This window comes from Mauremys reevesii, linkage group 3, assembly GCF_016161935.1.
Source record: "Mauremys reevesii isolate NIE-2019 linkage group 3, ASM1616193v1, whole genome shotgun sequence".
In the NCBI taxonomy this organism is placed as follows: domain Eukaryota; kingdom Metazoa; phylum Chordata; order Testudines; family Geoemydidae; genus Mauremys; species Mauremys reevesii.
In genome coordinates, this window is record NC_052625.1 from 193,064,468 (window position 1) to 193,092,255 (window position 27,788).

Genomic DNA, 27,788 nt, shown 5'->3' on the forward strand with positions numbered 1-27,788 from the left:
CGCCACATCCCGCGAGAGCTCGGCGCCCGCCTGCCGCCCGGCTCCGCGCTGGGTTCTGCCCGCTGTTGCCAGGCGCCGTGACGCGCCGCCCGGGCCGAGAGCAGGGTGGGGAGCCGCCCCTCGCCCTGCCGTCGGGGTGTCTGCCCCTTCCCCACATGGCGCTGCCTCCCGCCAGAGTCTTCTCGCTCCGGCCCGCCCATGCCCGGGGGGCAATACCCAAACCTCTCCCCCCCATCCACACAGGGGAGAGACGTTCCCCCCACGTACACACACACACCGGAGAAACCCTCCCCCGGGAGAGCCACACTCACAGGGATAAGTTCTCACACACTCTCAGGGGAAACAAACACACTCACACAAGGATAAGTTCTCTCTCTCTCACACACACACACACTCAGGGGAAACACAAACACACAAGGAGAAATTCTACACACACACACAGTCGGGAGATACATACACTAACACAGGGAGAAATTCCCCCCACACACACAGACACACTCAGGGGAGATACATACACACACACAGGGAGAAATCCACACACATACACTCAGGGGAGATATACACACACTCACAACAAAGATGGAGAAATTGTCCCTACACTCAGGTAGATCCATACACATGCAAGAGAAATTCTCCTCTCTCCCCTCCACCCCAGCCCCCCACCACATACAGACACATGAGAAATTCTTCCCACATACACACATATGGAAGATCTCCCACACACAAGACATTCTCCCCCCACATATACACACACTGGAGACCCCCCACATATGCACAACATGGAAGATACACACTGGTGATTTTCAAACCCTGATCCCCTGTACAGCAGTATGAGGGAGTGGGAGGCTTACTACTAGATTATTGCTACATCTAACCAGGTGATATTTCTTTGAAAAAAATTCATCCCTTTCATAGATTTTAAGGTTAGATGAGAATTTTATGATAATCTCTTCTGACCTCCTGCATAACAGCAGACATAGCATTTTCACCAAGCAATTCCTGCATCTGAGGTAAAGTGATCGGCATCTAAATACTTGATTAGAAGGGGACCCTCTGAAGAGTCCAGATATGAGGTCTGGAAATGGACTGAAGTTGAACAAATGCTCTCAGTTTCTGCAATAACAAACATTTGGTTCTAGTAACTCCATGCCTATCCGAATCCTCCACATTCACTTTCAGCGATGCAAAGTTGTTCTGTTCCTTAAGAACTGATGCTTGAGTTTCCACAACTATTGTGCATTTTCTGCCTTTTTGGGCTTGTCTACATTACCCACAGGATCAACGGGCAGCAATCAATCCACCAGGGGTCATCTAGTCTAGACATGATAAATCGACTGCCAATTGATAAATGATAAATTGACTCAGGCACTCCACCGGAGCGAGAGGCGTAGACGGAGTTGACAGGGGAGCGTCAGCAGTCGACTCACCACAGTGAAGACACTGCGGTAAGTAGATCTAAGTACGTCGACTTCAGCTATGTTATTCATGTAGCTGAAGTTGCATAACTTAGATCAATCCCCCCCACACACACCCCAGTGTAGACCAGACCTCTGTTTCAATACTAAATAAACAAAGCCAGGAAGCATATAAAATATCATCACATTCTCCACTTCCTCTGTATATCACCCCATCAATATTTGCTGCTTCAGCAACACTCCTGAAAAGATGTGCCTTGCAGTAGGTTTGAGTTACTTTGAACTAAAGGGGTATCGTGCCAGCATAGCATTTAGACTCTGTGACCACCCAGGCCAGAAGGGTGCAGATTTATCCCTTGTGTTGGGGATCTAGCCTGTAGAGATCTTAAAGCAAGTCACTGCTGAAGCTGGCTGCCTAGAAATTCATGCTCTTCTAGGGAAAGAACTATTGGATTGTGATCTGATTGGCCTGCTGGTTGGGATCCATATCTGAACCCTTAAGCCCCTTTCTAGAGAGCAGAGTTTGCTGACTAAGGAGAATGCATTCCAATAACCCCCTATCAGCAGTCCCCTATCTTGTATGCTGAAGGCAGTCTGGCTCAAAAACCTCTACTAATCTCAGCTGTAGCAAAGTTTGCCCCCCCCCCTTTTTTTGGTTATTTTATTGTTAATATTTTAAATAAGATGTATTTTTAAGGACAATAAAAACAGGGTGGGGCTGCCACCCTTTAGTTTTTGTGGGAAATCCAAAGACAGTGAAAGTTTTCAGACTTCTTGTTCATTTAAACAGGTTTAAAGAAAGATAGTGACTTAGAGGCCACGAGGACAAGTAAACACAATGTGATTTTAATAAACTTTAGGGAATATGAGGCAGCAGGACCCTTTGAAATTAAAACAGCACACAGACTTCCCTACTGCAGACGGCCTTTCGCGCACGATTCAAAATGAGCCATTTTAGCCAGGCTCAGGACAAAATTAGCCTGGGAAGAATGTCAACAATTTCCAGAAGTCAGTTTTTTCTGCTTTGGTTATAAATAGATATTGAGTCATAAGCATAAAAGGTGAAGGCTGAAGCATGGGTGTAAGTAGACATCTGCCCTATCATGGCATAATATGTTTTATCTCTTGGGGCAACATTTTGGAGTAGATTTTGTCCCCTATATGCTGGTGTAGTGGGTCTGGAACTGTGCCACAAGATGCTGGAGGAGAATTCCCACGATTCAGGTGCAGCATATGGCATCATAAATAGCCCTATGTAGTTCCCCTTGCAAGCAGCAAAAATTCAAAAAGGGATTGAATGTTTATATGGGTGACAAGAGTGTCCAGAATTATAATAGTTAATGCTATGAAGAGTTTTGGAAGGGATATGAGGCAATCTCTAATTATTAGGGACTGGGACAAGACCTTCATGGAGACCAAATTGTCTCAGAAACGCATAATGTGGGGTTTCTTACACCTCCCTCTGAAGCCTCTGGTGTTGGCACGGTCAGAGACAAGACACTAAGCTGGATGACACATATGCTATGATCCAGTTCCAGTATGGCAATTCAAACATTCCTTAGCCCTAACACGGGGTAGGGATGAGAGTTGTGTCGAGGATGGGAGATGGTTTCTCCCTGACACGTGCTGCTACAGAGATTCTGAGCTGCTCCAGGCTGCATAGTAACCCCCTGACAGGTATTAAGAAGTTACTGTAAACTAGAGAACCCCTAGCTTTGCTCTGATTTACACTGGGGACCAGAGATTACCCGAACCTGCCGATAGTCGGTGTGAGCATGTCCATGTGAGCATGCTCAGTAAAAGCCAAGCAGCAAATGTGGGGGGGCATGTGACCCCGCATGCCCTCTCCATGCCTCACCTCTGCTGGGGATCCTTTCTACCTCCAGAGTAGTCCCGAATCCCTAAAATGGCATAAAGGCACTATGGAGGCACACCCTAGAACAATGGTGGACAACCTGCGGCCCGCAGGCTGCACGTGGCCTATCAGGGTAATTCACTGGTGGGCCACCAGACAGTTTGTTTACATTTGCATGGCCGCCCGCAGCTCCCAGTGGCCGAGGTTCGCTGTTTCCAGCCAATGGGAGCTGCGGGAAGCGGCGACCAGCACATCCCTGAGGCCAGCACCGCTTTCCACAGCTCCCATTGGCCGGAAATGGTGAACCGCGGCCACTGGGAGCTGCGGGCAGAGGAGCAAATGTAAACAAACTGTCTGGCGACCCACCAGCGAATTTCCCCGATGGGCCGTGTGGTTGCCCACCACTGCCCTAGAATCTCAACCTTTGTATTATGTACTGGCAAGCTGCTGGCTTTTTTAAATTCTTTTTCAGGCTTTATACTCACACACTATTTGATATTTGTGGCTTTGAACCTGCAATAAGTTCCATGTGGGTGGACCCCTGGACCTGTATCAAGCTCTTTCGAGGTCAGTAGGGTTCAAGTACAGGAGTCTGTTCGTGTGCATGTGGAGCTCCCAGCAGCAGAAGGGCCTGTATCTAACACCAGTTAGCAATCACAGTGCACGTAAGGACATATTTGTTGGGACATTCTGGGTTCAAATCAGTCATTAAGCCTCTATTGCTCGCTAATATATATCTGAGATCATATATCAATATCTAGCAATGGATATCATGCCATGGTATAGTCATTACTCTTAAGTCTACCCACAGCAAGTTGCTTTGTCTTTCTGGGTCTCAATTTCCTCATCTGAAAATAATAGTTATCTACTTCATTAGGATATAGTGCTCTGACTATACAGACCTGGCAAATATCCCTGTTTTTTCTTTTTCTATAACTCTGAAAGAATGCACAAAGAGTCTGAGTCTCCATTGCCTCATACTCCATGTAGTCGATTATATCAGTTCAAAGGGGATGTAAAACACTACTGTTCTGATTTGTTTGGGCTTTTTTAATTATATACATTTCATGGCACCTCTCAAATATTGTATGCTCCCCAAAATGTATGCAATTATTCCTTTCCTCCTTGGATTTTGTTACAGCAGAATTTTAAAATGAGAAGACAGGCACTTCTGAGGCTTTGTGTTTGAATTTATGCAATAATATGGGACATTTATTCAAATTTGTAATTACTGGTTTTGTCAGGAGATGTTGACAGGTATGAAAATATAAAATATTACATATATGAGTAAGAATTGCTATTATTTTATTATCAGATGTTACAGTGGAAGACCATGACTCAAGAACAGATTATATTATGTTATAAATTGACCAATCTGGAAATGATACAAACTGGCATCACTAAAGACAACCCTTTTCCCATCCCACAGAAAACCAGGAACATTGACAGAATCTTTTCACACTAATCTCAGTCTAAATACTGAACTTGATCCCCCCCCCATACAGTAATCTTGAAATGACTCCATTGCTTCATAATTTATTAACCTTGAACCTGGAGCATTTCAAACGTCTTCAAATATACAGAAATATAAGAATTGAAGTTTTTCCAAGTAAAACCACATCACTGGGATTAAAGCCATTATGTTTTCAGGCCCTGTCAAGAATGATTCATAGATTTTAATAACCGTACATAACTCTTTAACCAACTGGGTTGCACCAAAGGACATCAGCCCAGGCCAATCTTTTATTCCTTTAGCAATCAGAAAAAAATGTGCTTCTGCTTAATCTTTAGTATAGCCATTGCCAGAAACAGACTGTTCTCCAGCCGCTACCACCAAGGAGTTAAGTAGCCTTGACTGGAATGCTGACCTTTAATTTTCATTAACAGTTTCTATTAGGCAATGTTGCATTATTGAAAAAGACAGGTCTGTATTTCAAGACATATCACTCAATAAAAGCAAACACCTCTATAGACGGAGAAAAGGATTGACTCCCTCTGCTGGTCTGTTTAGAAGCAGCTCAACTGGAAGAAGAGAATACTGTACATTTGATTTCTAGAAAACACTATGCCATGCACAAGACTGTTTAAGTATTTATCAACAGTGGAACAGTCATTGGGCAAGAGACAGAGAGAGAATGACTGTGTGGCCCAGTGGTTAGGGCATCTAGGTGGGAGACCCTAGATCCAGTCCCTCTGCTCCAACCACTTTTCTGTTATTTATCCAGAGCTCAACAGCTTCGACAGGAGAGACTGAGGAAGGCCCACATCAGACTATCCCATAACTCAGTGGCTAGCACACTCTCCTGAGAGGTGGGAGACCTCTATTCGAATCCATTCTGCCCTGTTGGCAGAGAGATACTGTAACCACTGGGCTAAAAATTATAAGGTGGGACACTTTGCCAGTGGGTTTCACAAAAATTTTCTGACAGCAGAGGAATGAAGAAATTTAGATATTGGGTTCAATTCCTGGCTCTAAAGGGGAGCGTGTCTACTGGGCACAAACTTTCTCCCTGGCATGTCCCCTTCTGCCTTCTCCCCTCCAACATGTCCCTGCCCCAGTCCTGTCACTTCCTCACTTCTAGTTCCTCTTCCCAGTCCCATTTTCCTCATCTAGCCAGTCCCAGTCACCATTCCTTGGACTACTCACCTAGTTCCAGTCTCCTTGCCCCACAAGTCCCAGTCTTACCCTACAGAATCCCTGTCCCAGTCTCCACCCTTGACTCCACATTAACTTGTCCAGCCAGTCCCTTTTCCAGTTCTTTCCTTCCCAGCTCTCCATCCAGTCTATCTCTCGCCTCCATCCTGGACTCAAGTCACCCCACCACCCTCTCATGTCCCAGTCCTATTCTCCTCCCTCAGGCTCCTCTTCTAATCTCAGTGTCCTTCTCCACCGAACTCTTTGTCTCAATCTATTTGCCCAGCCCCTCTAGTTCTCCCCGCACACCCAGGTCTATCAAATCTGTCTCCCCTCCTTCTTCCAATCCCACTAGTTCTCAGTCCCAGCTTCCTAGCCCTACCCATCACAGCCCTTTCTGGCTCCTCATCTGATCTCAGTCTCCCTGCCCACCTACCGGCTTCCAGTCCTTCTGTCCCACTTCCCTCCCCAGCTCCCAGCCTTCTTGCCCAGCCAGTCCCACTTTTTCTCTCCCTGCCAGCCACCTGTCCCAGTTTCTGTTCCCATCCCCAGGCTCCCTCTTCCCATCTATGGCCTCTGCATACCCCCTGTAGGTTTGGCTCTTGTACCCTCTGTATTCAAATCAGGCAGCTTCAGTCCTTCATAGCTGGGCCCCCAAGGGGGTCAGTGAGAACACAGGAGAGAGAAGCTCTCTGCTGTCACTTCAAGCACCCAGACCCGGCACAAGCCTGCAGCAGCCCAAAGCAGCACTTTCAGGAAAAACGAGGAGTCCTTATAGCACCATAGAGACTAACAAATTTATTTGGGCATAAGCTTTCATGGGCTATAACCCACTTCATCAGATGCAGGGAGTGAAAAATACATTAATCAGTATACATATATTACAGCACATGAAAAGATGGGAGTTCCCTTACAAAGTGGTGCATCAGTGGTAATGAGGCCAATTCAATTCAGGTGGAAGTGGCCTATTCTCAACACTTGACAAGAAGGGGTGAATATTAACAGGGAGGAAATTACCTTTGTAGTACTAAGGAGGCCAGTGCAATCAAGATGGATGTCACCCATTCCCAACAGTTGACAAGAAGGTGTGAGTATCAGCGGAGGGAAAATTTCTTTTTGTAGTGACCCATCCACTCCCAGTCTTTATTCAGGCCTAATTTGATGGTGTCCAGTTTGCAAATTAATTCCAGTTCTGCAGTTTCTCGTTGAAGTCTGGTTTTGAAGATTTTTTGTTGAAGAATTGCCACTTTTAAGTCTGTTATTGCGTGTCCAGGGAGATTGAAGTGCTCTCCCTGGACACTCAATAACAGACTTAAAAGTGGCAATTCTTCGACAACAAAAACTTCAAAAACAGACTTCAACGAGAAACTGCAGAACTGGAATTAATTTTTCAAAGGCTTATAACTTGGCCAAATTTGGATGGATGGCAAAAAGCACCTACCAGACACAAAGACCGCCCCCAAATTTCAGATACCTGCTCCAACATATGGGGGGAGCTAGAGCTTTTCAAAGAAAGAGTCACCAGATTTTTTTTTTTTTAACATTGGCAAAAACAACATATTCTTCCCCAGCCAGATTCTTGGAGCTGACCCATTTTGGCTGAAATTTTCCAAAAACCTTCAACCTGAGGCAGACACCTGGCCTGGAAAATTTCAGCACAAATGGTTGAAGTTTATATCTTTGCCAAACAACTGAAAATAGGGTTTTATGATGGTGAGTATCAGGCAACCTTAATTATAGGTGGTGTTACCAACCCTACCTGTAATAACCCTTTCTTTTTCTGGAAGGATACGGATATGATGGGATATAGTTAAAGCCACGCAAATGCTTTAATTTTCTGATCTAGTAGTAGCTCATATCAACCACATTACACAAATGCACATTACAAAATATTGTCTTGAATCTTCCTGGATGTGATTGTCTGAATGAAAACTGAAATATGGCCGAATATCTGAGCACAGGAACTCTTGAGTTCTAATGTTACTTATTTGCTCTGGTAAAGTTTACCCAGCTATATTATGGGGCTGATACTTTCCCTCAATAAGAGGTTTATAATTAATTAGTGTTGGTGACATGTTTTTAAGATTTAAAAAGTACTATTAAAATTCTAAATGAAGACTCAGAAATGTCAATTTCTTTGCCCACCTGTTAATTGAAATAGGAGTATCTGTAATTGCCATGGGATCTTAAAAGAAAGGTACCAAAGGGTTACCTGAAATTCAAGCTAAAAACAGGTAATGAAGTTAATCACAATTCAGTCCTGAGGCCTTCGTTAATGATAATTTGTAAAGCTAGTCACCCCACTGCTAGCTATTGCTTTTTTTTTTTGCTTCTTTTTTTTTAACCCCTAAGGTCCCTTTGTAGAGTTTGGTTCATTTACCCTGACCGCTTCTTCTTCTTCTTTACCTTATCCCATTAATCAAGATCAGCGGCTCTTGTTCTTTGTCTGCGAGTGTTTTTTGTCAAGTGGATCTTCCAAGCTGATACCAAGCTGACATCTTCATATCCTCTTTCAATGTCTCAAACCACCTTTCTCTAGGTCTTCCTCATGGTCTTTGTCCAGTGACTACCTGTACTTTCTGGCCAACATATCCCCTATTCCAAGGTCAGAAGGGACCATTGTGAGCATATACTGTACAAAACAGGCCAGAGAACTTCCCCCAAAATAATCACTAGAGCAGATCTTTTAGCATAACATCCAATCTTGATATAAAAATTGTCAGTGATGGAGAATCCATCATGACCCTTGGGAAATTGTTCCAATGGTTAATTACTCTCCCTGTTCAAAATTTACACCTTATTTTCAGGCTGAATTTGTCTAGCTTCAATTTCCAGCCATCGACTTGTGTTATACTTTTCTCTACTAAATTGAAGAGCCCATTATTAAATATTTGTTCCCTATGTAGGTGCTTATAGACTGTACTCAAGTCACCCCTTAACCTCTTTGTTAAGCTAAATAGATTGAGCTCCTTGAGTCTCACTGTAAGGCATGTTTTCTAATATTTCAATCATTCTAATGGCTTTCTCTGAACTCTCTTGAATCAATTAACATCCTTCTTGAATGATGGACACCAGAAATGGATACAGTAGTCCAGCCGTGGTCACACCAGTGCCAAATTCAGAGGTAAAATGACCTCTCTCTTCTACTTAAGATCCCTCTGTTTATGTATCCAAGGATTGCATTAGCGCTTTTGGCCACAGCATTGCACTGGGAGCTCATGTTCAGCTGCTTATCCATCACAACCCCCAAATCTTTTTATGAGTCACTTCTTCCCAGCATAGAGCCCCCCTGGTGTTAAGTGCTGCCTGCATTCTTTGTTCCTACCTGTAAATTGAGTGATATTAAAACACACATTGTTTGCTTGAGCCCAGTTTACCAAGCAATCCTGATAGCTCTGTATCAGTGAACTGTCCTCTTCACGATTTACTACTCCCCTATGTCTCATCATCTCACATGACCCAGCCATCTCAGTCGATAATCCCTCAGTTTTTCTATGATGGGGGCTACCTTTCACCAAATGTAAAGTAGTTCTCTATTCCTTATTGGCCAGCATTCCAACCTGTACATCACGGCTTGCCTAAGCATAATCTTCTACACTTTGCTCTTTAGTTTGTTTGACATATTCTTATCTCAGAGAGTTCCCGTCAACTCCCTCCATTTATACAAAGTGCTTGTCAGGAGACCGGCTTGTAGGCAGTCATGCCCAGTGGTCAGAGCAGGAGTCAGCATCTGAATGCCAGAGCCAAGGCAGAGTCAGAGCCAGGGATCGGAGCTGAAGGTCAAAACTGAAGTCAGAGTCTGAATGGCAGGCCCAAGGATCAGGACAGAGTCAGAACCAGGAACCAAAGCTGAAGGTCACAATGGGATTACCTGGAGTCAGGGAAGGCAGAAACAGTGCTGGTTCCAGGCAGGAGCAAGCCTGGGACAGGACTGGAACAAGGCCGGATGCAGGGCAGGGCAGAAGCAAGGCAGGAACACAGCTTGGAGTGAGGCCAGCACAAGGAGGCAGGGAACATAGGTGCCGAGTTTCTAATCTGTCGGGGTGCTCCCCCTCAGCTCCGCCCAGGCCTCAACCCTATCCCACCCCACCCCAGTGCCCCACCCCCACCCTGCTTCTTCCCATTCCCACTCTACCGCTTCCCCACCTCATACCGCCCCTGCCCAGTTCCACCCCCTCCCCCAAGCGCGCTGCGCCCTTGCTCCTTCCCACTTCCCCCAGTGCCTCCTGATGCTGCGAAACAGCTGATCTGCAGCAGGCAGTAGGTGCTGGGAGGGAGAGGCGCTGATTGGCAGGCCTGCCAGTGAGCAGGAGGTGCTGAGGGAATGGGAGTGCTGATATGGGGCTGCCAGTGGGTGCTGAGCACCCACCATTTTTTCCTTGTGGGTGCTCCAGCCCCGGAGCACTGATGGAGGCGGCGCCTATGGTAGAGAATTCATAGCCTTGTGCATTGAGCAGCTGCTGATCCTCTGCAGCAGCTTGGCTTAAGAGCAAGATACCTGACTGGCATAGCCAATCGGGTGGTTCTGCTGTGGCCCAGCTGTGCTCATTGGGTGCCTGGTGGCTGGGCACGTGCAGCTGCAGGTCCTCCTTCCTGACAGTCCCCATCCCCTTTGAGGGTGCCTCCTAGGTGCCCTGGGGCCTGGTTTCTCAGGGTAGATGTGGAGAAAATCTCAGTGCAGATCTGGGGCGTGGGATATTTTCCACTGGTTCCAGGATCATTTATCAGGGCCCGTAACCTTCCCAGTCTACTAAGTACTGGAGATGCCCCTAACCTGTTGTGAGTCCAGAATCTCTTGAACCAAGTATTTTACCTGTCCCTGGGCAGTGATAGGCAGGGGCAGCAGAGTGCAGCAGGATGGTAATGGATTCTCGGTGAGGGAGGCGTGGAACGTGGGGTAAATCCCGAGTGATTCAGATAAGTGCAACTTGAATGCCACTGGGTTGATCATTCCAGAATCTTAAATGGGCCTAGATACTGTTGGTCTAACTTAGCCAATGGGTAAGTTGCCCTAAGATTCCAGGTGGACAGACAAACCTTTTCCCTCATGGCAGAATCAGGGTGTTTTGGTGACCCTGATGGGCATGATGTTTGTATGCCTCTTTGGCAGATGCTAGGTGTTCCTTCACTTATAGATGTACTTGGCGGAGGTGGACAGTCAAATATATGACAATGCATACTAGAGAGCCCTGAAGAATGTTTGGGTGAAATCCATAGTTGAAGAAACAAGTGCTTTGAGAGGTTATGGCATGGGTGGCATTATTATTTGTAAATTCCACAGGGGGAAGGAGGGAAAGCCTATCATCTTGGTGGTAGTTCATGAAACAGTGAAGGTATTGCTCAAGGACTGGTTAATCCATTAGTAACTCCTGGGGGAATTCTGTGCCACTACAGGCATGCAGAATTCATGTACCCTTCAGATTTCTTTGCTTCCTCGTGGAAAAATGACTGATGGGGAAACAGAGGGAAGCTGCAAGAGTGGTCATGCGCCCCTCCTCAGCAGTGCGGCCACATCATTTCAGGCACCCGGAGCAGCTGGCAGAGAGGAAAATCACCATGGGGAATGGCCTGGAGACACCCATCCATTGGCTCCTACCCTGCTCCAGGCTCAGCTGCTAGTCCCGGCTGGGCTTGGGAGTATGAGATTTCCTTTTGCCCTGCAAGGAGTGGCTGGGGCTGGAGCTGAAGCTGGAGCAGACCCAGCCTCAGAAACCTGCCCTGGCTGCAGAAAAATCCACACCCTTCCCATCCCCAACCCCACTTCCTGCACTCATTGCTCCTCAGCCGGTGGGGGAGAGGTCACTATATGGGGAGCTGCTCCCCTATTCACCCAACCTCCATGCATCCAGACCACCCCCATGCCCAGACCCTGCCGCACTGAGCCACACCCCCTGCACACAGAACCCTCCTACCATGCCCCCCGCACCCTCACCCTGCCGAGCCTCACCCCCTGCATCCGGCTCCCACCTGCACCCTGACCTCCCACTGAACCCCACCCCCCTGCATCTGGACCCCTGCTGAGCCCTCCCCTGCATCTGGACACCCTCCCACACTACCCCCAGACCATCTCCCACTGAGCCCCCCCACAATCAAACCCCCACCCCCTACATCCAGAGCCCCCCTGCACCCAGAATATGCAGGGCTGCAAGGATCTGTCTTTCTATTTTATGAAAAATTGGTGCCCCAGCTGGAGAGGTGGATGGACATATGAACCCCTTTCAGAGGTCTGCTTTTGAAGTCTGGGGAAGGCCTGTAGCTTGGGTTCTGCCAGTGAGTACATGCGGCCAAAGGGAACATGTGGTCCTGGCTGAAGATCAATGGGGCAGTCATAACTATGATAGGGCAGTAAGGTATCCACTTTGTTCTTATCAAATATGTCAAGGAAGTCTTGATATTTAGTGGTAATACAGGGGCTGTACAAGGAAAGGTGGAAGACTCTGCAGGCCCCTGCGATGTGACTGTCTTGTGTTTGGACTCCCCAAAAAAGTAGACTGAGTTGCAGCCGATTTATGATCCATGGTTGTGACTTGGGAGACAGAACTACAAGCAATGCAGGGAATTGAAGCTACTGCTCAGGCCCACCAATGGATATGTCAGTCATGGGTGGTGAGCCAGGGCATGCTACATCTAACCAGAGAGTGTTAGGCTTGGAATAGCCTGAACTGGAGAGTTTCTCGGTGACCCTGGAGTGTGGCAACATCCAGGGGCATAATCTGGTGGATGATTGGGACCGATTTGAGGAGCAACTCATCAGCAGACTCTGTCAGATTCAGGGACCTTTTGCACTGGGTGAGGCTCTTATGCACTCATGCAAAGTCCTGGTCCATAAAACTAGCAGATGCTTCCAAATCCACCAGTGCTTCCAAGTGGACCGCAGGCATGATGGGTGATAGGGCTGAAGGGGGATTAGGAAGCGCATTGGGCTCCAATTAGCCGTGGCCAGGATGCTGACCAACAAATGATATTGGGAACTGGAGAAAGGAGAAGGACATTAAGCCGGTCCCAGACTTCTCCATCAGAACTGGGATTTCACATTTCCCATAGGGTTCAGGTTGGGCCTTCACAGAACAGCCTGAGGCAAAGTGTCCAGGCTGCCCTCACTGCAGGCATAAACCCGCCATTTGAAGCTGCTGTTTCTCTGTGACAGAGAGGCAGGGCCAAGCTTGGTCGATCTCCATGGGCTCATTTTGGTGGTGGCAAAACTGAAAATAGAAGAGCTGGAGTCAGGATGACCAGCGGGGTACAGGAGACTGAGCAGAGCTCCATCAGATGGTTGTCAATCTTGATGCATAATTTGATGAAATCATTTAGGCCAGGTGATGACTTCACCTGTGCCAGCTTGTTTTTTACCTCCTTACAGAATCTGAACCATAAATGGATTCATTCCACTGAGTGTCAGCCACTAGAAATTATGCCGAGAACTTGGCAACCAATCACCGATCCTGCCACAATGCTTGGAGGGCAGCCTCTGTGGTGTGTGTGTGGTTTGGATCATTGAATATTACTTCCATGTCTTGCACAAAGTTCTCCATTTGGCCCAGGCGTGAGCTAGATTTCTCCAGGAGCAGGGAAGCCCAGGCCAAGGTCTGCTCAGTCAGCAGGCTGATGATAAATCCTGCTTGGACTTGATTGGTGCGGAAGGCTTGCAGTCACAGTAGAAAACAGAAGCCAGCGCTGGTTTAGGAACCTCTGAAATTTGCTGCATTTACCACCAAATTTATCCAGCAGTACAATCTTTGTTTCACAAGGAGTTGGGGTTGGGACAGCAGGTTCAAGGGGCATAGTACTCTGGAAAGATTAAAAAGCAGGTGCTGTACAGCACCCGCTATGTTCAACAGGGAGACACTGGTCTTGTTGGGACACATTTCCATGGAACAGGACCCCAATTCCCCTGAATAATCCCTTACTTTTAGCTGGGCTGCTCAAACTGTCAGGAGACCAGGCCATAGACAGTCGTGCCTAGTGGTCAGAGCAGGAAGCCGAACTGGAGTTGGACTCCAAATGCCAGAGCCTAGGGCCAAGGCAGAGGCAGGAATCAGCCGAGGTCAGAATGGGATTACTTGGAGTCAGGGAAGGCAGGAGCAGGGCCTAAAGCAGGACTAAGGCTGAGACAGGACGGGAACAAGGCTTGATGCAGAGCAGGGTCTAGGCTGGAGCAGGGCTTGGAGCAAGTTAAGCACAGGGAGGCAAAGAATCCACAGGCATGTACACTGAGCAGCTACTGACCTTTTGCAGCTGCTGGTCTTAAAAGCAAGTCACCTGACTGCCATAGCCAATCAAGTGCTCTGCTGTGGCCCAGCTGTACTCATTGGGTGCCTGGCAAGTGGGCAGGTGTAGGTGAAGGCCCTCATTCTCAACAGTGCTGTTCATGTGGCTCTGATCATCCACATTCTTATCATGGCTCAACACTGACCCAAGGTATTTAAACAGTTGCAAAGGCTTTTACTCTGTACCATGTAGTTATATTGGCTTCTTGTTGTCCCTCTTAGCAAAACATCACATATACTCCATCTTTTTTGGCTGACTTGTAAGCCAGTTCCTTCTGATGCAGCCCTCCATAGTTGTAGGTCCCTTTCCACTTCATATTTATCTTCATGGCACAACATAATGCCACTGGTGAAAAGCAGGCTCTGTGGAGGCATCTCCCCTAATCTCTTGCATCAAGGTGTCCCTTAGAATAGGAATGGGCTTCAGGCTGATCTTTGCTGTAGACCTCCCTCACAGTGAATGAGCCACTGCAGCTGCTTCTCACTACTGTTGTGCTACCCTGGTACCATTGTGTCCCATAATAGTCTGAACATATGTCTCTGGCAGTTTGCGTGAGCACAGACACCACCAAAGCAATTCTCTAGGAACTCTGTCATAAGCCTTCTCTAAATGCACAACCATTAAGGGCAATCCCTTGTGTTTCTCCTTGTACTTCTCCTGCAATATTCAGGCTGCAAACAGTGCATCCATTGTTGACCTTCCTGGCATAAACCCAAATTGGTCCTCACTTACTTCATGCTACGGCTTACTTCTGAAGTCTTTTCTCCGTGGTTCTTTCCAGCCATTTCAGTGTGTGACTCATTAGCATGATAGGTCAGTGTGACACACCAGGGTACAATTCAGACCAGTGGAGGCTGTGTCACTCCTGCCCAGCAGCTTTACAATGCCTTGCTGAAGTAGCTTTCACCGGCGCCACTCACAAAAGGCTTTCCGGCATGCCAGCCGCACCTTGAGTTTCTGTGTATAGCTGCAGCCTGCCAGTTACACCCTGGCTCTCATCAAGCTTGGGTTATATTGCAGGGTGACACCAACACACCCCCAGTCCTGGATTTTCCTCCAGGAATGTATATCCTGAACTGGTCCAGTCCTCTTCTGTATGGTACAGATACAGTAAATTGGTTATTCCTTTAAGGGAATAATATACCAGTTTGTTATTTTAAATAGAGCAGCAAAGAGTCCTGTGGCACCTTATAGACTAACAGATGTATTGGAGCATGAGCTTTCGTGGGTATTCACATTGTATTCACTCACGAAAGCTCATGCTCCAATACGTCTGTTAGTCTATAAGGTGCCACAGGACTCCTTGCTGCTTTTACAGATCCAGACTAACACGGCTACCCCTCTGATACTTGATTTTAAATAGAGTTACCCAGACACTTCAATTTAAATACACTGGATTAGACACAACAGTAAAACAAGTTTATTAACTACAAAGAGAGAGATTTTAAGTGAGTACAAATAATGAGGCAAAAAGTCAGAAATGGTTACAAGAAAAATAAAGAGAGAAGGCTCACTAGTGCCGAACTTAAACTATATCAGATTCAAACAAAATTTCTCACCACATGCTTCCAGCAAGTTACTGACTGACTCTTCAGGTCCAGACCCCTCCCCCAACATCCAATAGCTGTTTTCTTTTGTCTTCTCAGGTGTAAGAATGCAATGGGTGGAGTGTGTGGGGGGGTGTTTGCCCCTTCTTTTTATAATTTCAATCCCCCTCTTGAAAAACATTTCCAGCTGGAAACTAGGAGACAAAAAATCTGTGTGGATGGATGTTCCTGGTGGGGGGGTTTTCCATCTGTTTGAGCTTCCTTTATTTTCCCTTCCTGCTTGATGACTCTGTTTACTGCTTAAATCAAAATGAAGGCAAACGTAAACTTCTTTGTTCAAGACAGACCTGTTTGACCAGTTTGGTGCTAGGGGAGTTTTGAACATGCAGGCTTAACATCATACAGGGGAATCTTATAACTTCACATATAGTGTTGCCACACATTTTATCAGGACAATACTGACCAGCAAATTATGAGTTTTCAAATGATACCATATGAGGCGTGCCTTGTACAAAGATTATTACAATAGTGTTTCGGGTGTGAATACAGGGGTGTATTCCATCACAGTCAGTAATTACTACATTCTTACATATCTCCTTTCCGCTTGGAAATAGGGACCAATGTGCTCTTCCTTCACTTGTCAGGCATTTTTCTAGCACAAAGAATGAAGTTGAAAAGTTAGTCATCATCACCACTCCCTCATGGCCTCATTCTTTAAATGCTTCAGTTGGTGCACCATCCAGTCCCACTGCCTTCCCACATTTCATCATCTTTGCTACTGGCTGAGTCTCCACCATGGTGACAAGCCCTGTAAGGTTGTTACTTGCACATACTTCCCTCAGTGGTTTATTCGCACCCTCTTCAATGAGTAGTTCTCATAAAAACACTGCCACCTCCTGATGATTACACCGTCATTCCCCAGTACTCTTCCTTTTTCACCTTTGACACGTCACAGCATCCAAGTCCTCTGTGCTTCTTTGCTTAATCTTGACTAATCTGTATATTCCTTCCCCTCCTTCCTTTATTATTAGTCCTGTGTATAAGGCTTTAATTCCAGACCCGTACCTTCCACAACTACTCTTTTTGCCTTTTTCTTTAGCCACTTGCATTTCTCACAACTTTCCACCATTCTTACTTTCTGCCATCACTTCAGCCTTTCTTTCTTTTTTCTTCTTTACTGCCTCCTGCACACCACCATGTCTCCTTGCCATGATATTTCCCTCCTTTCCTTTGGCCACAGACACCTGGTGACTTTCTGTAATATGTCTGCATATTTTCCCCCAAATTTTGTTGGTAATATTGTGTTTGGTGTGGTCATTGCCCAGCCTCTGTAGAACCTCATCCTTAAAGCTCAGACCAGGGGTTGGCAACCTTCGGCACATGGCCCATCAGGGTAATCCGCTGGCAGGCTACAAGACATTTTGTTTATGTTGACTGTCTGCAGGCACGGCCCCCCATAATAGGAGATGCAGGGAGAGTGATAGGAGTTTAGCTGCCAGAGACTATATATTACGCTGGCCTCATAAGTATAGCCCTACCAAATTCATGGCTGTGAAAAATGTGTCATGGACCATGAAATCTGATCTCTCTTGTAAAATCTGGTCTTTGTGTACCTTTACCCTACCCTACAGATTTCATGGGGGAGACCAGTGTTTCTCAAACTGGGGGGCCTGACCCAAAAAAGGTTTGTGATGGGGTGATGCAAGGTTATCCTAGGGGGATTGCAGTATTGCACTCTTACTTCTGCACTTCCTTCAGAGCTGGATGGCCAGGGAGCAATGGCTGCTGGCCAGGCGCCCAGCTCTGAAAGCAGAGCCCTGCCAGCAGCAGCGCAGAAGTAAGGGTGGCAATACCATAGCAGTTCAGAGCTGGGTGGCCAGAGAGTGGTGGTTGCTTGCTGAAGTCCCAGCTCTGAAGGCAGCAGCACAGAAGTAAGGGTGGCAATATTGCAGTTCCCCTACAGTAACCTTGCAACCTCTCCCCCCCCCCCCCCACGGCTTCTTTTGGGTTAGGACCCCCACAGTTACAACATTGTGAAATTTGAGATTTAAATATCTGAAAGCATGAAATTTACTATTTTAAAAATCCTATGATCCTGAAATCAACCAAAATGGATCATGAATTTGGTAGGGCCCTACTCGTAAAGCATTTTCTGGGGCGTGAGAGTTCATCCTCAAATCCACCTCAACCACAGAATCACAGAACTGGAAGGGACCTTGAGAGGTCCTCTAGTCCAGTCCCCTGCACTCAGGGCAGGACTAAGTATTAATCCTCATGACAGCTCTTTGGTTGTAAAATGTTGGATACCTCGACCATGACCTACCGTTGCTAATTAATACAAAGCTATAAACAGTAGAGAAATAGAATCTCCTCTGATTGGCTCTATTGATGGTGACACAAATATTACATATGCACAGGTATGCATAAACTATATGACCAAATACGCAAATTCAAAAATATTTTATTAAATCTAAAAACAAAGCTCAGTTTGTTTGCTGTGCAAAGTCACGGCACTGGATTAACTTAACCTAAAAGAAAGAGAAAAGGAAAAAACAAGCTATGGTTTTAATTTAGATACACATTCCATGTCTAGTAAGCAGCAGCCACTCCCTTCTTTTGGCTGCTGCTTTGGCAGAGATAGTCGGGGATTTCCTGATATAAACATTTAGCACAAAGAAATCGCATCTTCAGGAGGTGCTCATGATTTCATCAGGCACCTGAATTTATCAACAGCTGTGGTCCTCTTTCTTTTCGGTTTGCAGCTGTAGAAGTAACTGAGAAGCTGTTATTGTTTTATGGTAGCACAGTGTGCTCCAAGAGGGAATCAGCTTTGGGGAGAAGCAGCTTACTGAAGAAAGCAGCAGCAGGGCAAACCCTGCTGTATATCAATACAGCTCATCTATATTAGGGGTTTGCATCAGCAAAATAGCATCAGTACAGCTACACTGGTGCAAATTTCTCTAACATAAACAGGGTCTAAGTTCCAACTGAATGGGGTACCTGTCTTCAAACTATGCTCCAGCTGCTAACCTGTGCAACCCCACTGAATGCACTACAGCTACCGAGATGAAACTGAGGGCATCATTTGGGAATGATGTGGGGTGGCATAGGTGTAAATGAGGGCACAGTGAGGTTGATGGGGCTGCACAGCTGTGAGTGGAGAGTTGCATCTGGCCAGCAGGTGGTCATGCCCAAGTCATATAGAACCCAACGTGATTTACAGCTCCCAAGCTGAGTTTGCAGGGATGACAGTTAAGGCTAGGTATACACTCATAGGTGCTGACTCCATGGATGCTCCAGCCCTGGCGCACCCACGGAAAAATATTGGCAGGTGCTTAGCACCCACCAGAAGCCAAGCTCCCCTCCCTCCCCCCAGCACCTTCTGCCTGACAGTGGCCCCACCGATCAATTCCTCCCCCTCCCTCCCAGCACCTCCTGCATGCGGTGGAACAGCTGTTTAGCGGCATGCAGGAGGTGCTGGGAGGGAGGGGGAGGAGCGGGAACAGGGCGCACTCAGGGGAGGGGGCGGAGAGGGGGCCCCACCTCTTCCCGTCAGCGGGAGATGCTCTCCCGTTGGCATAGCACTGGTGTGGACAGCACGAAACTTGCATTGGTTGGGGAGAGGCTTTTTTTCCCCCCTGAGTGACATAAGTTATATCAACTTAGGCTGTAGTGTAGACCTGCCCTGAGACACAGGGCTTGTCTACACTGGCAATTTACAGCGCTGCAACTTTGTCACTCAGGGGTGTGAAAAAACACCCCCTTGAGCGCAGCAATTTCAGCGCTGTAAAGGCCAGTGTAGACAGTGCACCAGCGCTGGGAGCTATGCCCCTCATGGATGTGGTTCTGCCGTGACCACACAAGACGGTAAAGTGCTGCCACGGCAGAGCACTTTAGCGTTGCCAGTGTAGACTAGCCCTTAGAAACCCCTTCTCTTATTTTCACAGTCACTTTCCAGAGCAGAAAAAACACTCTAGTTCCGGGTCAGTAAGAGAATGTATGTGTAGATTAAAAAATTACAGTTAACAACTTGTTATAAATAAAGGCAGGACAGAGCAGGGGCAGCTCACAAAAGAGATTGAATATCTTGGCTGTGTTCCATGAAGAATGTAGAGTTTATTTTTAATTAGAAGTGCTCCACCCTCCCCCCCAAAAAAGCAGCCCTATGTCTTAAGCTTCAGAATATACAGACAGAACACTTGCCTCAGTGACGTACTGGAAGCAACTCCTGGGAATCCCTGGAGCTTGTTTGTGTGTTTTAAGTTTTTCTTTACTGAGTTAAAAAAAAACCAACAAACCATACCTGAGCTATACATTTCCATTAATACAATGGTCCTTATTTCTGATTGCATACCTTTGTCCTGACAACATGCCAGGCTATTGCTTCATGCTTTCTGCTTATCAGTCCATATCTGAAAGGTTGGAGTAATTTCCTTGATGGAGTAATCCTCTCTCCATACCACTCAGCCATCCCTGTCAGAGGTGACTCATTTCTTGGCCTTATAATAGCATTTTTGAAGCACGCTTTTTTTTTTTTTTTTTTGGCCTTTGGAACGGATGGAATTTGATCCAGTGTCAGGATTTTTTTAAAAAATCCTGGAGAGGACACGTTACTTCCTTTCCCGGCTGCGAGGTGGTCATCCCATTCCTTACCTCAAATCACACTAATTGAACACTGTACCGTGCTAGCAATATATTCAGCAATGAAGTACAAACATTTCCAGGAAGGTGCAGCAATTTCACAGAAGAGTTTTTTTTCTTGCTTCCTTGGTTAGGATTATGAAAAAGTGTTTCTCCAACGGTACCCTGGTCCAGATTGGGGCCATTGGACACTACTACAATAGAACTGTGGAGTGGGGCAAAAAAATGGGAACTTTTTTGAAAAAAAAAATCATTTTTAATTAAAATAAAAATTCAGAAACATTTGACCAGCCCTACTTAATATTAAATCACTTCAATGTTAATACAAATGAATTCTCCTCCTCTCTGCAGAGTACCTGTTACATTGGGTTATTTTGTGGAAGGCCCTGGTTAAAGCATTAGCAACACATCACTGGCTTGTTTTAGCTGTCATGCAGTGTGAGAGAGCAAATACAAATTCCACCAGCACAGATTTCCTACCTACATTCCTGCAGGCTTGTGTCCCATCCCTCAGGGCATCAGCTGCCTGTTGCTGCTAACAAGGCTCATCAGCTTTCCTGCAGAAAGCTGCAGCTCCACCCTCCCCTGTTAGCAGAGAGCAGGGCTATTCCGTTGTTTTATACCTGTCCCTGCCAAAAACTGAGTGAGGCCCATTTACCCCAAAACAATATTTTGCAGCCAAAATGGCAGAAAATCAGTTTCTAGGTCATTTAACTGCCAAGAATTGAGTTTTGTGGCTCTGTTTCCCCTTTCAACAGCTGACAAAGGAGAAAAGAGAATATGGCTCCTACTCTGCTTACGGTGTCAACATTGCTACAAAAGCAGCACAGGATTCTGAACTCACATCTTAGCAAGTCAACATGCCTTTCAGTTCACATTTCAAGTAACTCCGGTGGACAGAGATTCCTCTGGGTTTTCCTGATCACTGGGGATATGTCCGAGCAAGAACATCATTGCAGGGACATTAATGGTATTAAATGGATGGCTGCACCGTCTGTCCTTTCAGTGGTTTGGCCAGGGGAGAGTGGGGAGAAGGAATGGAGTGGAGTGATGGTACCCTACTCAATCTCTGCCTCAGATTTGGGGAGTGCAGATCCAGCAATCTGCTCACAATCCTGGAACAGCCAGGTGTTTCTGATAAGATAATCAGGAGAGAAACAGTAAACAATATTTACGCAACTGTCGTCATTAGGCTTCAGAGTCAGTGACTCACTGAGATGGGATGAGGGCAGCCCTCTTACTATCAGATGTTGAGCCATGTGGCAGGGAGCTGTCCCAGAGAATACCCATTAAGGTGCAGCATAGCATGCAGGCACCCTGCCCTCAATTCTCACCTGGTTCTCCCAGTAACTTATTCACAGCCCTGAGTACATGAAGTAACATTCCCCTTCCTGTGACCTACTTTATTATGTCTTTGTGAAATACAATTTTCTTTGGCCCATCTGCCCCAAATTCTTCCCTCTTGAGCATCCTTGTTCCAAAGGTTTAGTTCCCTCCAAGCCAGCCCTCCCTGAGGAGTCTTTCCCCCAGGTCTGCTCCTGCCCTGATCCCTGGACTCATAACTACTTCCCTTTAATTCAAGGGCCCCACAGCTCTCCTTCCTGGGGCTGGGCTGTGATTCAGGCAAGATTCCCCAGCTCACTAGTTTCCATTCTGGTTCCTATCCCAGGGAGCCTCCTTTGCACTCAAGTGATCCCCTGCAGTTCTCGAGTCCAGACCATCTTCCCTCTTTCTGCTCCTGGAACTCACCTGACAGCAGGGTTTTTTTCTTGTTCTGGAGATACTCTATGGGATTAACCCTTGACACCCCCATTCCCCAGTTTATCTGCTGCTCTCTTGAACACCTGTTTCCTTAAAGGGGCCATGTCATGGATCAGGAGTTGGCTTCCCCAGGCCCTACTCTCCCATAAAGGGGACAGACCACCCTTTTACAAGACACAGAAGCTCAGATGGCCCCACCTGTGCTTAACATTACTACCCTCTTTGATTTCAATGGGCCTACTCACAGCAGGGAAGTTAAGCATATGTGTAAGTGCTTGGGGATCAGGGCTCACCTGTGCTTTGGGAAGGAGATCAAAGAGAGGCTAAAGAAAAAAACAATCCTCCCTCCAACCCTTCTTTTGGTGTGGAAGGACTGCATAGCTCCTCCATCGCTATTACTGCTGCTTTTCGTTTACTTGACCTGCTGGGTCTGGGTTATATTGTTGCACTGTAGTTATACTGCAGGGTTCTTTTTGCTGTAGGTCTAAAATTATGTCCAGGGCTAAGTGCCCTTTTCCAAGTGTGTGAGTTTAAATCTAAAAATGTGAAACAGATACGACCATCCCTAGCAGCTGGGACTCCTGTGTGGGAACAGGGAGGTATCTGGCCCTCACTGGACCTCCCAAGGGCTTCTTGTGACTCTGCTCCCTCCACGTCTGCGCAGTGGAACCACAGCAGTTCTGCAATGATTGGAGCCTTCCATTTCAGCAAAGAAGGGGCCAGCATTTGCTCTTTAGAGCAATTTTTCCATCCTGTCTGCAGACGCAGTGCTTCAGCAGTTCACTGGTGGAAAATAACCTTTGCAACCAGCATTAACCCTGATTTTAGGACAGTTCAGAGTCAGATTTCATCTAACTATAGGTGCCGACTCTGTGGGTGCTCTGGGGCTAGAGCACCCACAGAAAAAAAATTGTGGGTGCTTAGCACCCACTGGAAGTCAACCTTCCCTCCCTCCTGCTTCCCCACCCCCGCAGGGCCTTCCACCAGCCGGCAGCCCTGCCTATCAACTCCTACCCCTCCCCACCAGCGCCTCCTGCCTGCTGCGGATCAGCTGTTCCACGGTATGCAGGAGGCACTGGGAGGGAGGGTGGAGGAGTGGGGATGGGGCACGTTCAGAGGAGGGGGCAGGAAGAGATGGGTGGGGCTTTGGGGAAAGGGCCAGGGGCAGAGGTGGAGGCTTGGGAGAAGGGGTGGAGTGGGAATGGGGCCTGGGGCTGAGCGGGGGTTGAGGACCCCCAGGGAAAATTGGAAGCTGGTGGTTGTACATTTAACCCTTCTCGGGATTTTTCTCTGTACTCGCAAATGAGACTCTTACCAGACACAGTTGCTTAAGGAGAAGTTCAATAGCTGGGGAAAGAAATACTCAGGGTCTATCTCTACCGTACAGCTTCTTCACCGAGAAACAAACACAAGTGCATACCTAGAATTGTAGACACAGGATGTGAGCTCTTAACATTTCTATTAAGGATGATGAATGACTAATCTGAAACTTCTATCTGTAACACACACAGGCAAACACAGTCCTCTCTGCTGCACAGACTACTTTCCACCAGCTTTTAACAAAGTGACTCCAGATCTTCATTTAAAATGCTGTAAATATGATTATCAATCACACCCATTATGCAACTGCCATTACACATGCCTGCTTTAAAGTACTATTCTACCACTTCTGTTCCTAGTTGGTAGCTGATTCAGTATTTAACCTTTTATTAAATCTTCTAGGAACTGACTTGTGGGGCTAGCACTCAAGTACAGAACGCAAATGTCTATGTGGGGCAAAGAGTTTATCCTAAATGTACTGACTGTTCCTACAGAGCCTGCATTTCAGATGTGGCAACAGGAACGCTGAACCTACCTTTACCCAGTGAAATCTCCATAGCAGATCAGCAATAGCAAAGGACAGATTTATAAACTATGGGAAATGTATATAAATATCCTGGGACTTTCTTAAAAAACAAATCGATACTAGACTCTAGAAATACCCAAATTATGTTCCATACACTTTGTTCTAAGATATTTTTAAATTTGATATTTAGATTTATAATGAAGATTTAATGGATGTGAGGGAAATTTCAGTATGTTAATTGTTAATGTGGAAAGGCACAGAGTACATATTGTGGATAACAAGTACCTCTACCATAACATGGTTTTCACTTTGTTCCAGTTATCAGATCTAATATTTGCTACTCTGATTCCCATGTAACTGTTGCTGTTTGTTTATCATGAATGCAATACATTAAAAAAACCTCACAACCATAAGAGCTAGTAACTTAGGGCTAGATTGTGGATTTGCCACAAACCCTGAGCAAAGCCAACGATGAGACTATGTCTCAGAATCACAGTTTGGTCCTTGATTTCTCTAGGAGGTAGAGGAAGGAAGTAATCTGCACCAGTCCAAATGCAATATGGCCTAATGACTAGAGCACTGGGCTATGACTCAGGTAGGGGGAAAATATCGGGACACATGAGGGGGGAGGGGTCCGCTGGCGGAGAAAAAGAAAAAAGCCGAGCGCTGCCAGCAGAGCAACAAAAAACAAAACAAAAAACAAACAAAAAAAACCACAACAGTGCTGCCAGAACAAATATCAGGACAAATATCGGTCGGGATGCAGGACAACCACCCAAATATCGGGATGGTCCCAATTTTATCGGGAGGTCTGGTCACCCTAGACTCAGGATGCCTAGGTTCTGCCGGGTGACCATTTCACTTCACCTCTGTGCCTCAGTTTTCCCATCTGCAAAATGGCGATAATGATACTGACCTCCATTGTACTGCACTTTGGGACCTACTGAGGAAAAGCTTAGTAGAGAATTAGGTATCATTATTGCTTCCCTTGCTTGTGGGGCTGGAGCAGAGCCAAGGGTCCATCTACTCCCCAAACCTGCCTGCCCACTCTCTTCTCACTTGCTTGGGGAAGAAGAGGGGCCCCAGGGAGGCTGCTATGACCTGCAATACAGGGGAACCTAAAGCAGACCACAATGGGTATGTCCACAGCGAGCTGCCCAGCCCAGGACAACAGACTGGGACTTGCACTAGTGCTCTAAAAATAACTGAACAGACAGCACTTTGCAGTTGTGGCTTGGGCTGGAGCTCGGGCTCTGAACCCCACCCATCCCCCTCTCTAGGTTTCAGACCCTGAGCCACAGCATCTAAAGAGCTAGTTTTAGTGCGTTAGCATGAGCCCAGTCTGGTGCCCTGGGTTGGGAGGCTCACTTCTGCAGGCTGTGTAGATGTATCCAACCTGGCTCTTCTTTTTTCTTTTAAACGAATGAACATTTAAACTGATAATTCCACCAGAGAAGCACTCGTCCAGTGTCTAGCCCTACACCTGCTCAGTCCCACCCGAGTTCAGTGCAGCCACGCTACAAAACTATTTTTCCACAGAACTGTCCTCACACCATATGCCTTATAATAATCATGACCAAAGCAGCGTGCATTCTGGGGCTCCGGCAGCAGCTAGGCCGTAGGGGCCTGGCAGGGCTGTCCCTGGGGGGGTGCGGGGCTGGGACATAGGTGCCGAGTTTCTAATCTGCTGGAGGGTGATCCCCCTGCCCCTGCCTAGGCCCTGCCCCCACTCCCCCCTTCCTCCAAGGCCCCACTCCCACCCTGCCTCTTCCCACCCCACCTCTTCCCCGCCCAGTTCCGCCCTTTCCCCCAAGCACGCTGCACCCTCACGCCACTACCCTCCCCCTCAGCGCCTCCTGATGCCACAAAACATCTAATCTGTGGCAGGCGGTGGGGTGAAGGGTTAGGCGCTGATAGGCGCGGGAGGCACTGGGGGGAAGGGGAGGTTCTCACCTCCCTGCCCATGGGTTCCCCCAAAGCCCATGGCCCTGGGCAGTCACCCTGATGCGCCGTACCATAGGGATGGCTCTGGGCCCAGGACTGCTGCTGAGAGTTAAGAGCCCTTCTCAACAGGAGACACCGCACTTTGCATGGACTTAGGAGGACCAGCTGAACTGGTGCAGTAGCTGCATTGCTTGTAGCTTCCCATCCACATTTTATATAAGCTACTGTGGAGCAGCTTGGTTCAGCTGGGCCTGCTCTCTGGTGTTGCAGCCGACTGGTACAGCAAACGCTTGCTTGGGATGGGGGCATGAGCTTTGCAAGTTCTAGGGCTGACTAAGGGGTTTCGTGTGTGTACGTGTGCAAAGGTTCTGTCTCATGTAAATGGTGCCTTAGAGACTGACTGATGGAGCAGTGTCAGTAGATGAGAGCTCTCTTCAGAAAGCTTATTGTGGCACGCAAGTCTGCCAGACGAACGTGAGCTTTCCTTTTTCTGTCAGAAAAGGCAGCATGGGCTCCGAAGACAGAGCAGTGAGTGCAGGAGACCTGGGTTCCAGTCCGTGCTCGATCGCTACTGACCTACATGTCACCTTCGGTAAGCCATCCTTGGGTGGAGGCATTTGTGATGTAGCTGTTGTTCCGTACTTCAGGTCTTAGGTACAATGATGAACTTTACTGAAGAGCAATTTTAGGTTATTTTGTGTTCCATTGACACGACCACCATCAGCCTTGGCTAGAAAGGCCCTCACCTCCCTGAGAGCAGAATGATAGTTAGCCAGTCACACACTGCTTTGCCAGAGAGAGTAGCAGGCCATCTCTTCATGCTGGGCCAGCATAGTCTTAGCTACACCCTGTCCCTGACCAATCTCTTTGGGAAGGGAACGTCCATAAAGGGCAGAGTCTGGTACCATGCCTCTGTTCCCCCCAGAGGTTATGGGTGTCCTGGAGTCCTGAACGGGCAACTACTGGAACGCCCCCACCCGCATGACCATGAACACGTGCTTTGCAGAGGAGGCCGTTTTGCTCCACCAAGTGGCATCCTACAGGCAGTGTAACCTCACACACATGGTGCATGAGAGGTCACACTGTGCAGAGGATGCCATTTTGAGATCAGAATTGCATCTTCCATGCAGCAAAATGCCGGTGTGATGTTCTGGTGCAATTTGGTCCCACTCCAGCACAAAGTGCGGCTGCCCCATTTCCCCTAAAAACAGAGGGGGAGATTCCCATCTTCTCCCTTGATCAGGTAAGCAGTGCTCTCCCTCCTCCTTGGCTGCTGTAGTGACAACTGCCCGTTGTGTTTCTATCTGCTTTAACCACTCCCTGTACCCTCCCCAACTTTCACATCCACTCAGGACCATCAGCATTCTGGCCCATCTGCTCCACTTTCTGCATGGAGACTGATGATAGCCTGGCAGTGAGGCTCCCAGCATCAACTACCGAAAGGAATTAAATCTTATGTCAGCCCCCCAAAACGTTGGCAGTGCACAGATGACACTATTAGCAGGCCCAGAAGAGGTGACTGAACACCAGCACTTAATGGCTGCTGCTGGTTAGCTCTGCGTGCTCTGATTCCAAAGTGATGGGCATGATATAAAAAGCTTAGCCAGCCAGAAGCTTGCACTGTTGCGGTCTATGCTGTCTCATGCGATGGGGTCTGCCAGAGGACTCCTTCAGGGCTGCCAATCTGGCATCTTTCACAAGCACCAAATTCATACCAAGAAAACAATGCAATGAAATGTAAAGGAATAAACCAGAGCAGTTCCAGGAAACCTTTTCAACTGCAGTTCCAGGAAAAACCTTGTTTATAAGGGTGTATACACAAGAATTCTGGTAGAGGCTGATCGTTATTTTCTGGCCCCAATCACATGACATGGGT

At 47.2% G+C, this 27,788-nt stretch overlaps 1 long non-coding RNA gene across 1 annotated transcript; it reads left to right on the forward strand.

The window, feature by feature from the left end:
- Positions 1-232: 232 nt before the first annotated feature.
- Positions 233-27,696, forward strand: LOC120401825. Its single transcript, XR_005596763.1, has 3 exons — positions 233-1,445; positions 26,410-26,504; positions 27,265-27,696. It is a non-coding gene; the product is annotated as an uncharacterized LOC120401825 (long non-coding RNA).
- Positions 27,697-27,788: the final 92 nt, after the last annotated feature.